This window comes from Podarcis cretensis, assembly GCF_951804945.1.
Source record: "Podarcis cretensis genome assembly, chromosome: 10".
NCBI lineage: Eukaryota > Metazoa > Chordata > Lepidosauria > Squamata > Lacertidae > Podarcis > Podarcis cretensis.
The window spans coordinates 7,180,973-7,191,519 of record NC_137179.1 but is presented as its reverse complement, the minus strand read 5'-3'; positions in this window follow the sequence as shown (position 1 = coordinate 7,191,519).

Below are 10,547 nucleotides of genomic sequence, written 5' to 3'. Positions count from 1 at the left end.
TAGACCACAGCGCCACACGCGTCCCTACAAGCCATAATAGTGTTTTAAATGTATGGTGTGTGGCTGTGGCCTGGCCTTCCAGACAGAGACACATTCAGGGACTGAGGTCCTTGTTGGAACATTTATTGCAAAGCTCCTGTTAAATTTCAGTCGGTCCTGCACAGCAGAAGTTCTCAGCTTATTGTGCCCTCAAGATTTTGGTTCATTTCGAAACCTGTGAACTTGGGACTAAGACTACGTAAGAGAGACAAAAGTATTTATTCACCCTGCTTTCCAATAAGCAAGCAACTTCTGACACTGAGGCTGCTCCATTGCACAAAGGCCTCTGATGGTTGAAACAATTGCCATCAGTGCACTGGGCATTTGCAAACGAACATGGCTGAAAGGAAGAAAGGAAGGGGTTATAAATATATAGATATCTGCCTGCAACACACAAACTGTGGATGACGGGAGGGGGGTGCAAGGCATTGGGTTGAAACAATGTGCATACTTGAGTATGCAGTGGACCACGGCAAAACACTAAATAGTTCTGATTTAACTGGAGTTGCCAGTATATCCGACTCAAAAATACATGATTGTAACAGCTCCTTAGTGTGTCTTTCCGTTTCCATTTTGGAAAAAAAGGGATGGCAGATAATAAACCACAGCAACATCCCATGAGCTCAGAGGGTTTAATGAAGAATTAAGGCGGTTGTAACCGCACAGCTGAAATAATAGGAAGGAAATTGAATTATTCTCCCCATATTAAATGCATATATTCTTGAGCAATACTGACAAAATTACTTTGCTAACCCGCGGTGTGAAATATAGGCTGTTTTCGCTGGGGTGCATTAAACAAAGAAGGCTGCTTCTGTGCAAGTGGATTTGGAGGGGAAGGAAGAGGAGGAGGAGAAGGGGGTGAACTCAGGATGAAGAAGCACACCCAGCTTATGGTTATATCGGCTCTAAATTGTCTCACAGCTGTTTCTGGCTCCATTAGACGGAAGACCGGGTAATTTATGGAAGTCATTTTTAACAATTTGATTGTTGGTATATATCTGCTGAATTGATTGGTTGGCGAGACAGATCTTTATTTTTATAATAGCAATAACATCCTTTGCACATTGCTGCTCAATTTATCCCCGATGTTAACAGTGCCAGCCCGCATCTATCAATTTATAATGGGGGGGGGGAAATACGCTGCTATTTCTTAATTAGCTGTCTAATTGTGAGGGAGCAGGCCCACTGCACCAGCAGATGAGCCTGGCTGGACAAACTTGGAAGCTCACATAGCACTACTGAGAACGCATGCAAAGCAAAGGCAGTGGTTCTCACTGGACTGTGCTGGGGTTCACAGAATGCTTACCTGTATTCCTCAATGGGAAAATCAATAGGTGATAAACTGCCCATGAAAGGCAACTAATCCAGAATGTGGCAGCTAGACTGCTGACTGGGAGCAGCCGACGGGACCATATAACACCAGTCCTAAAAAATCTACGCCGGCTCCCAGTATGTTTCCGAGCACAATTAAAAATGTTGGTGCTGACCTTTAAAGCCCTAAACAGCCTTAGCCCAGTATACCTGAAGGAGCCTCCACCCCCATCATCCAGCTCAGATGCTGAGGTCCAGCTCCCAGGGCCTTCTGGCACTTCCCTCATTGCAAGTAGTGAAGTTGCCCTGTTTGGATTTGATATCTCACTTTATCACTACCCTAAGGAGTCTCAAAGCGGCTAACATTCTCCTTTCCCTTCTTTCCCCACAACAAACACTCTGTGAGGTGAGTGGGGCTGAGAGACTTCAGAGAAGTGGGACTAGCCCAAGGTCACCCAGCAGCTGCATGTGGAGGAGCGGGGAAGCGAACCCGGTTCACCAGATTACGAGTCCACCGCTCTTAACCACTACACCACACTGGCTCTCCCATCATTTCATTCATTCATTCATTTCATTTACAGTGGTGCCTTGCAAGACGAAAAGAATCCGTTCTGTGAGTCTCTTCATCTAGCGGTTTTTTCGTCTTGCAAAGCAAGCCCATTGACGGCTTAGCGGATTAGTGCTATTAGCGGTTTAGCGGCTTTTAGCGGCTTTTAGCGGATAAGCGGATAAGCGGATAAGCGGCTTAGCGGCTTAGAAAAAGGGGGGGAGGGGAAAAAACCCGCAGGAACTCGCAAGCCCATAGGAAATTCGTTTTGCGAAGCACCTCCAAAACGGAAAACTCTTTCATCTAGCGAGTTTTCTGTCTTGCGAGGCATTCGTCTTGCGGGGCACCACTGTATTGAATTTATATACCAGAGGTCTCAGGGCAGTTCATAAAAAAATCACAATCTATAAAATCACAATAAAAACAACACTCCAGTAATGCACCCCTCCCAAAAAGAGCCACATTTTACAGTGTATAGGATGTTAATCAGGTCAGCCAAAGGCCTGGTTAAAAAGGAACATTTTTGCCTGGCGCCAGGCGAACTTCCCAGGGGAGAGCATTCCACAGATGGGCAGCCACTGCAGAGAAGGCCCCGTTCTCGTGTTCCACCCTCCAGAGCTCTCAAAGAGGAGGCTCATGAAGAAGGGCCTCAGAAGGTGATCTCAGGGTCCGGGTAGGTTCATATGGGAAGAGGTGGTCAGGTGTCAAGGAGATAATAACTTTTATACAACTTTTAGAAGATATCTGCAGGCAGCCCTGTATAGGAAAGTTTTGGTGTTTGATGTTTTATTATGCTTTTGTATGTGTTGGAAGCCACGCAGAGTGGCTGGGGCAACCCCAGTCAGATGGGCAGGGTACATGTAATAGAATTATTATGGCCCCGCTACTCATCTTTCCCTACAACATGCAGCCACAGGACGGTGTTGGGTGCATTCTAGCTTACACTGACCATAGAAATCTTCTTTATACTAAGGCAGACTGTTGGTCCATCTAACTCAGTACTGCTTACACTGACTGGCAGCAGCTCTCAGCCGTTTCAGGCAGGGGTGTCTCTTAGCCCTACTTGGAAATCCTGGGTGTTGTCCCTGGAGTATTCTGTGTGCAAACTTGTGCAACAGTTCTTAAACTGAGTCAGTCTGTGCGGACAGTGAGACCCAACCAGTTTGAGGAGGGAGTGTGCCCGAGCACAGAGATTTCTAAACTTCCTACCTTCAGGAAATCCTTTCCACAGTGGCTTCTGAAGAACCCCTGAGCTTTTGTCCTAGAACCTGCTGCATGCTGTGTCTTTCAGGGCTCATGCTCAGTTGGCAGCAAGCTTCCAGGATCTCCATGAGCAGCTTTTTCAAACTACTGCCCAAGTTATTGCCCCAGAGGATTGAACTATGGTTATATAATTCAGACTATATGCACCCTTGTAATGGGACCTGGTGTTATTAACAGGACTGTAAGGTAGGGATAGTTATACAGGTTTGCCAAGCAGGGTTTATTAACAGGGCTATATGCACCTCCTTGGCAGAGGTGATCATACAGAACCACCTGAAGCAAGTGAAGACATTTCTATATCACAAAATCTTTCCTGGACCTCTGCATGTATTTCCCCACTCCCTTATGCTGTGAGTATCTTGACTTCTTTCCACGAGCTACCCAGCCACCCACAAAATTGGTTTGTTTTGATGGAATCTTAGAATTGTAGAGCTGGACAAAGGTCCATATAGTTAAAGCTATGGTTTTCCCAGTAGTGATGTATGGAAGTGAGAGCTGGACTCTAAAGAAGGCTGATTGCCAAAGAATTGATGCTTTTGAATTATGGTGCTGGAGGAGACTCTTGAGAGTCCCATGGACTGCAAGAAGATCAAACCTACCCATTCTGAAGGAAATCAGCCCTGAGCGCTCACTGGAAGGACAGATCCTGAAGCTGAGGCTCCAATCCTTTGGCCACCTCACAAGAAGAGAAGACTCCCTGGAGAAGACTCTGATGCTGGGAAAGATGGAGGGCAGAAGGAGAAGGGGACGACAGAGGATGAGATGGTCAGACAGTGTTCTCAAAGCTACCAGCATGAGTTTGACCAAATTGCAGGAGGCAGTGGAAGACAGGAGTGCCTGGCATGCTCTGGTCCATAGGGTCATGAAGAGTCGGACATGACTAAACAACTAAACAACAACAAGAGCTAGAAGGGACCATGAGGCTCATCCAGCCCAAACCCCCTGCAATGTGCGGTCCTTTTGCCCGACGTTGGGCTCAAACCCACATCCCTGTGCTCTGCTGACTGAGTTATCCCAGGTGGCTTCGATTACTTTGAGTGTGAATTGAAAGAAAGAAAGAGAGTTTAAGAGACTTCATATAACAACAAGCTTTTCGGAGATAGGCCAATAGGTGATCTGTAAAACTGCAGGATATTAAAATGTTGTTTATCTAAAGATTTTTATCCAACCTTTTCACCCTGAATACACAGTGCTCGGAGCAAGTCACATCAGATTAAAAAACAAGATGCAACAATAACAGAGCTATTGATTTGCAATGTGCTTTGTATTTGGCTTGTCTTATTGTATGTGCAGTTTTACTATTGATATTAGGCTGTTTGCCACCATAATATTTTTTTTATTAATTTGGGAAGTGTATATGTGTGTGTGTATCCCTTTAATGCACAGCAATTATTTGTGTTAGGGATGAATAATTTGTATCATACATACATACATAATTTTATTTGCCTGCTCAAGGCAGCTTACATCATAAAAACAATGCATTTTAAAAGTAGTGAAAGAATAAAGAAAACATTAAAAAATACACAACCAAACTGAACAACTGTTTACTTACAAGCTCTCCAAAGGTCAGATTCATGTGCTTTATCCATACAGAAAACACAAGCAGTAAAACTTGACTTATTTACAGTGGTGAAAGTTCCTAAATTATTGGTATAGGCACATAAGAATGGCTTGTGAAAGCCGTGCAATCTGAGGTTGGAGCAACCAGCTCAAAGCTCTTTACACACTGAGCTTCTCAGGTAGACTGAGGTACAACAATATGCTTGATTATCTTCCTCCCAATGTTAGGGCGAGTGACTTAGTTAAGCCTGGCAGGACAGCTTACTCTATGGCATTAACCCCTTCATGCTTTAACTAGATTTAAGCATATTGGTTATATAAGGCCATATCCCACACAAATGCCAATTCAGGTTTTCAACCAGTAGCCATTTTCTCCAACTGAGCTTTAAAGAGTGGATTTTCACAAGGAAAGCTCTGGACCTAAAAAAAGGGGGGCAGGAGGTTCTCAGACACAGAGCTTCAAAGTGTGGACCACGTCTAAAAAGAATGGAGGACAGGGAAGTGTGCATAAGCCCTCAGATGAGTTTATAGCCCTTCTGAGATCTGTCCATTTAACTGCTTCCTGGGTTTCTGGCAGAGTCTCTCTCCCACCCCTGCCTGGAGATGCCAGTGTGGTGTAGAGGTTAAGAGCGGTAGACTCGTAATCTGGTGAACCGGGTTCGATCCCCCGCCTTAGGCTGACCTGATTAACACACTTTAAAATGTGCCTCTTTTTTGGGGGGGGCTGTTATTGGAGTATTGTTTTTATTGTGATTTTATAGATTATGATCTTTTGTATGAACTGCCCTGAGGCCTCTGGGTATAGGGCGGTATATAAATTCAATAAATGAAATGAAATGAATGAATGAAATGATGGGAGAGCCAGTGTGGTGTAGTGGTTAAGAGCGGTAGACTCGTAATCTGGTGAACCGGGTTCGCATCTCTGCTCCTCCACATGCAGCTGCTGGGTGACCTTGGGCTAGTCCCACTTCTCTGAAGTCTCTCAGCCTCACTCACCTCACAGAGTGTTTGTTGTGGGGGAGGAAGGGAAAGGAGAATGTTAGCCGCTTTGAGACTCCTTAGGGTAGTGATAAAGCGGGATATCAAATCCAAACTCTTTTCTTCTTCAGGGATTGAATCTGGGACCTCCTGCCACTGAGCTAAGCTCCCAGCAGGATCACCTTCCCTAGAGCGATTTAAGCAGAGGCTGGGTGTGTTGGGAATTCCATTCCACCATTTGCTGCAGATATGTGGGATTGTTACATGACACATGTCTGTTTACATTCCAGCACAGATTGCTGTAATCTGTTGAGCGGAACATCCGCTCTGTTTTGCTTTTGTTTTCTTTCTCTCCGAGAAGAACAACAAGAAGAAAGGCCATGTTTTTCTTCGTCCTGATTTATGTGGAATAAATGCGTAGTTTAGTACAGTATCCATGCCTCGAGCCTGATCCGTTGTATGTTTACTCTGCTGAGTAATGTGTGCTCTTGCATGCACAGCAGCTTGAGTCACAGACGCACGTTGGAGGAACATGACTGGTGGATCTCCGCAGCGGCAAGGCTGAGAGGGGTGGGGCCAAGCCAGCTAGCTTTTCATCCCCGGTTATAACAGGGTGGTCATCTCTGCTTGCAAGACTCCAACACTGGGCATGGGGTGGATGACCTGCATGGTCCCTTCCAACTCCAAAGTGCTCCCATCCTAAGCAAACATTGGCACCCAAGAAAGCGTATACATTTCTGCATCCCCTCCCCAAAGTTCTGTCGGATCTGTGTGGTGTAGTGGTTAAGAGCGGTAGTCTCATAATCTGGTGAACCGGGTTTGCTTCCCTGCTCCTCCACATGCAGCTGCTGGGTGACCTTGGGCCAGTCACACTTCTCTGAAGTCTCTCAGCCCTACTCACCTCACAGAGTGTTTGTTGTGGGGGAGGAAGGGAAAGGAGATTGTGAACCGCTTTGAGACTCCTTCGGGTAGTGATAAAGTGGGATATCAAATCCAAACTCCTTCCTTCCTTCTTCCCTCCCGAGAGATGCTATTATCTCTCCCTGAATATTTAGATTGGGGTGAGCACTTCTGGGACTTGTCAGAGCGCATCAGAACTAGCCACCCTTCAGCTTGCAATGTGTGGCTTGTAAGCGCCTCTCAGATCTAATTTATTAAAAACACATTTGTCTTTGAGAGCATCAGATCCCTGATTAATATCCAGCGCCTGGGCTTTATTTAACGCCGCAGGTTGGATTGTCATTTCTGATTTTTCCAAAGAATGCCTGATTGATAGAAGCTACTGAGAAGGTGTTCATCGGCTGCATTGTTCTTGTCAAGGAAGGGAAGGGGGGGGGACTTGTTGATGAAAATAGCAGAGTGTCTTTTGTTATTGGGCTAAGTCGTCATGCTAATGGTTCCAGGAAGGGGCGGACGGGGGGGGGCACACAATATAAGTAAGTAAGTAAATCACACATCGCGTTAATGTTGTGCAAGAGGTACGGCGAGCAATTTAATTGCTATGTTCACACGGCACCGTTCTATTTCTTTAATTTATCTTTACCCCCCACAATGCGAAGACATCGCTCTGTCCTCCTCGGCGCATCCTCTTGCTGAATCGCTGCGGTTGTAAATCCATGTAAATGAGGATTTTCATTTGAAAAATAACTCTCCACTTTAATGGCTAGCTCCCTTGAAAGGAATTTTTCATGCCTCTCATAGCTGGGCCCCCCTTTAACTCCCCCAAACGAGAGGCAACGCAAACTGCGGCAGTTCCCTTCGCTTAGGAAAGGTGAGGCATGTGGTTGTCATAGTCTGACTTGGAAGACAATGGAGTGTGCCTCTGGGGGTCAAATTGTTGTATCAGCAGCACCTGAGTGACCTCCCTGGGGTGCACGCCTGGCCAGTGTGTGTGGAGGTCCTGATTTGCCCAGACAACAAGACCCTCCTCTCGGCTTCGCTGGTGTGGTCCGAAGAAAAGCAGAGCAAGACATTTGGCAGCAGCTTGGAGTTGCTGGAAGGAGGCATACTGTGCTGGTCCAGGGGGGAGGTTACTGTGGGGCGAGGTCCAGGACCTGAGTTGAGGGTCGGCAGACAGTCCTCCACGGGTGAAGCGGGATCCACAGCGAGAAGCCGGGCAAGGACAGGAACGCTGGGGGAAACAGGACTGGATGCTGGCCGAAACAGCTCTTCAACGACGTTGCTCCCACAACCTGGGACTGGGCTGACTGGCCTTTATCTTCTCTGAGGCCAGGGGTGGCCCCGGCCCCCAGGAGACCTGCCTTTCCTGGCCTTAAGGCGAGCACTCCTCCTGGGAGAAACCAGTTCCCTTCGCCTCTCTGCCCTGAGCCTCTGCAGTTCAGGAGAGGCTGAAGGGTTACTGGACTCAGGGGGAGACTCACCTGTAGGCACTGAGTCCTCAACCACCTCTGGAGCCAGAGTGGATTCACCTGGTGCCTGCTCCTGAGGATCCGGCACAGGTGCAGGCGCTTCAGAATCAAGGCCCTGCCCCAGCTCAGCCGGCCCTGGAGGCGGGGACTCCTGTGCAGGCTGGGATTCCTCCGGTTCAGCCTCTGAATCAGATTCCCAGGCCATCATAAGTACAAGGCGCCATCCAACCACCTTAGGGACTCCGGATTTGTGTAGGGTGTACTCCTTAGCCTTTTCTTCTCCCAAACATATCCCGCAAGGCAGCGGAGGTTTAGGATCAGAGTTTCCTTCTCCTGGATGGGCTGCCTTCCCAGGCTGATTGGCCTCATCCAGCCCTCACTTCCCTGTATGGCATGTGCAGAAACTGCATTCTTGGCCATTGGACCCAGTCTTGGTCTCGCCCTCTTCACATGCAGGGGAAGTTCTTAACTCACTGAGGGCTTGGGACCCGATTAAAGGTAAAGGTAAAGGGACCCCTGACCGTTAGGTCCAGTCGTGACCGACTCTGGGGTTGCGGCACACATCTCGCTCTACTGGCCAAGGGATCCGGCGTACAGCTTCCGGGTCATGTGGCCAGCATGACTAAGCCGCTTCTGGTGAACCAAAGCAGTGCACGGAAATACCATTTAACTTCCAAACGGAGTGGTACCTATTTATCTACTTGCACTGGTGTGCTTTTGAGCTGCTAGGTTGGCAGAAGCTGGGACCGAGCAACGGGAGCTCACCCCATTGCGGGGATTCGAACCGCCGACCTTCTGATCGGCAAGCCCTAGGCTCTGTGGTTTAACCGACAGCATCACCCGCGTCCCATTTGGGACCCGAATAGTGGGACAAGTGGCAGTGTAAAGTCTTCCTGACCAGGGGTAGATTGAAAGGTCTTTGACCCAATTCAGAAGAGCTCTTCAGATGTGATCTCCCTACTGGAGGGGGCCTGCCCTGGCATTTCCTCATCAAATTGGCTGTGTTGCAAAGGTCACACACGCCTGAAGCGGAATTAGGAGGGAGAGATTTTTTTCGGAAACACAGCCTAGAGATGTTTTTAATAGCAGAGGAAACAGCCTATGCATAGAAATGGGCATCTTTACAGTTAATCAACCAGTCACATCCTGATGGGCCGCAGAAGAGAACACTTTCCCCCCCAGGTAGGAGATTGCAGCAGTTTGCATAGCCTGCGGTGTGAGCTTAGTATTAGCGTAGGGTGGTTCTCAAAGAGGCCGGAGCGCCAAACACTTTATAGCCTGGACCCCTGTGCTAAATGAACTCTGCAAGTTAATACAATCAATGCAAATGCCCTTATTTGCATAACCCTTTCCCTTTCATTTGCATATCTTCACCTCTTCAGAGTTGTGGTCCCTTTTTCTTAAGAACAAGATGGGTAGCCATCTATCCCATGGGTAGGCAAACGAAGGCCTGGGGGTCGGATCCGGCCCAATCGCCTTCTAAATCCGGCATGCGGACGGTCCAGGAATCAGGGTGTTTTTACGTGAGAAGAATGTGTCCTTTTATTTAAAATGCAACTCTGGGTTATTTGTGGGGCCTGTCTGGTGTTTTTACATGAGTAGAGTGTGTCTTTTGTCAGAGCTGCCCCTAGGTCCCAGCTCACAGAGGACCAACGCCAGGCTGTCGTTATGTACAAAAGTCTTTATTGAGGTTCAGTTTCCATTTCAAAGCCGCAGCGCGTAGCTCTACGTCTTAAACCCTAGTCCCGTCTGAATCTCCTCCCCTCTGACACCAGTTTAAGATCCTAGCCCTGCTCCACCTTTTCCGCTGCTCTCTTCTCCTCTGGGTCCTCCTGCCCGCTGGGGCATTCCCCTTTCTGGACTCCTCTGACGCTGAGTCGCTTAGCTCCTCCCCCTGCCTCCGGCGGGCTTTAGGACCCGGTTCCCAATCCTCATTCTGTGCTGTCCCACGCTCCTGTACATTTGAACTTGCCTCTTGCGCCAACCCAGTGACCTTCCTCCTGACCGTTACACTACTTCTGTCACTGCTTCCCTCTTCCGGGATACTGGCTGGATCTGACCTCCCCTCCGTTGTCTGACTCTCCGATGGAGGCGTGGTCAGCCCTGACTCCTCTCCTCTCCCTGCTGGGGGAGACGCTACTCCCGATACCTGTGACTCTTCCCCCCCACTATGCCCTGGTGGGGAAGCTGGTCCTGATTTCCAACTGCTGCTCTGGGAGTCCCCGCTGGCCCCTTGCTTCTGGGGTGTCCCCCTTGGGACCCCCCTTGCCCTGGCCACCGGCGCCCCCTTCTGTGAATCTTCCAATTCGCTGGAGAGGCTCATGGAATCTCTCGGTCCACTGTCCTCTTCTCCTACGCTCCCCTCGGATTCTTCCCCTTCGCTCTCCATCTCCTCTCTTCCCTGTGCCTCTGCTCCTGAGCCCCTGACATCCATCCCCCCCTCGAAGCCCCCCTTCCCCCCTCCCCCTCTTCTGGTGTGG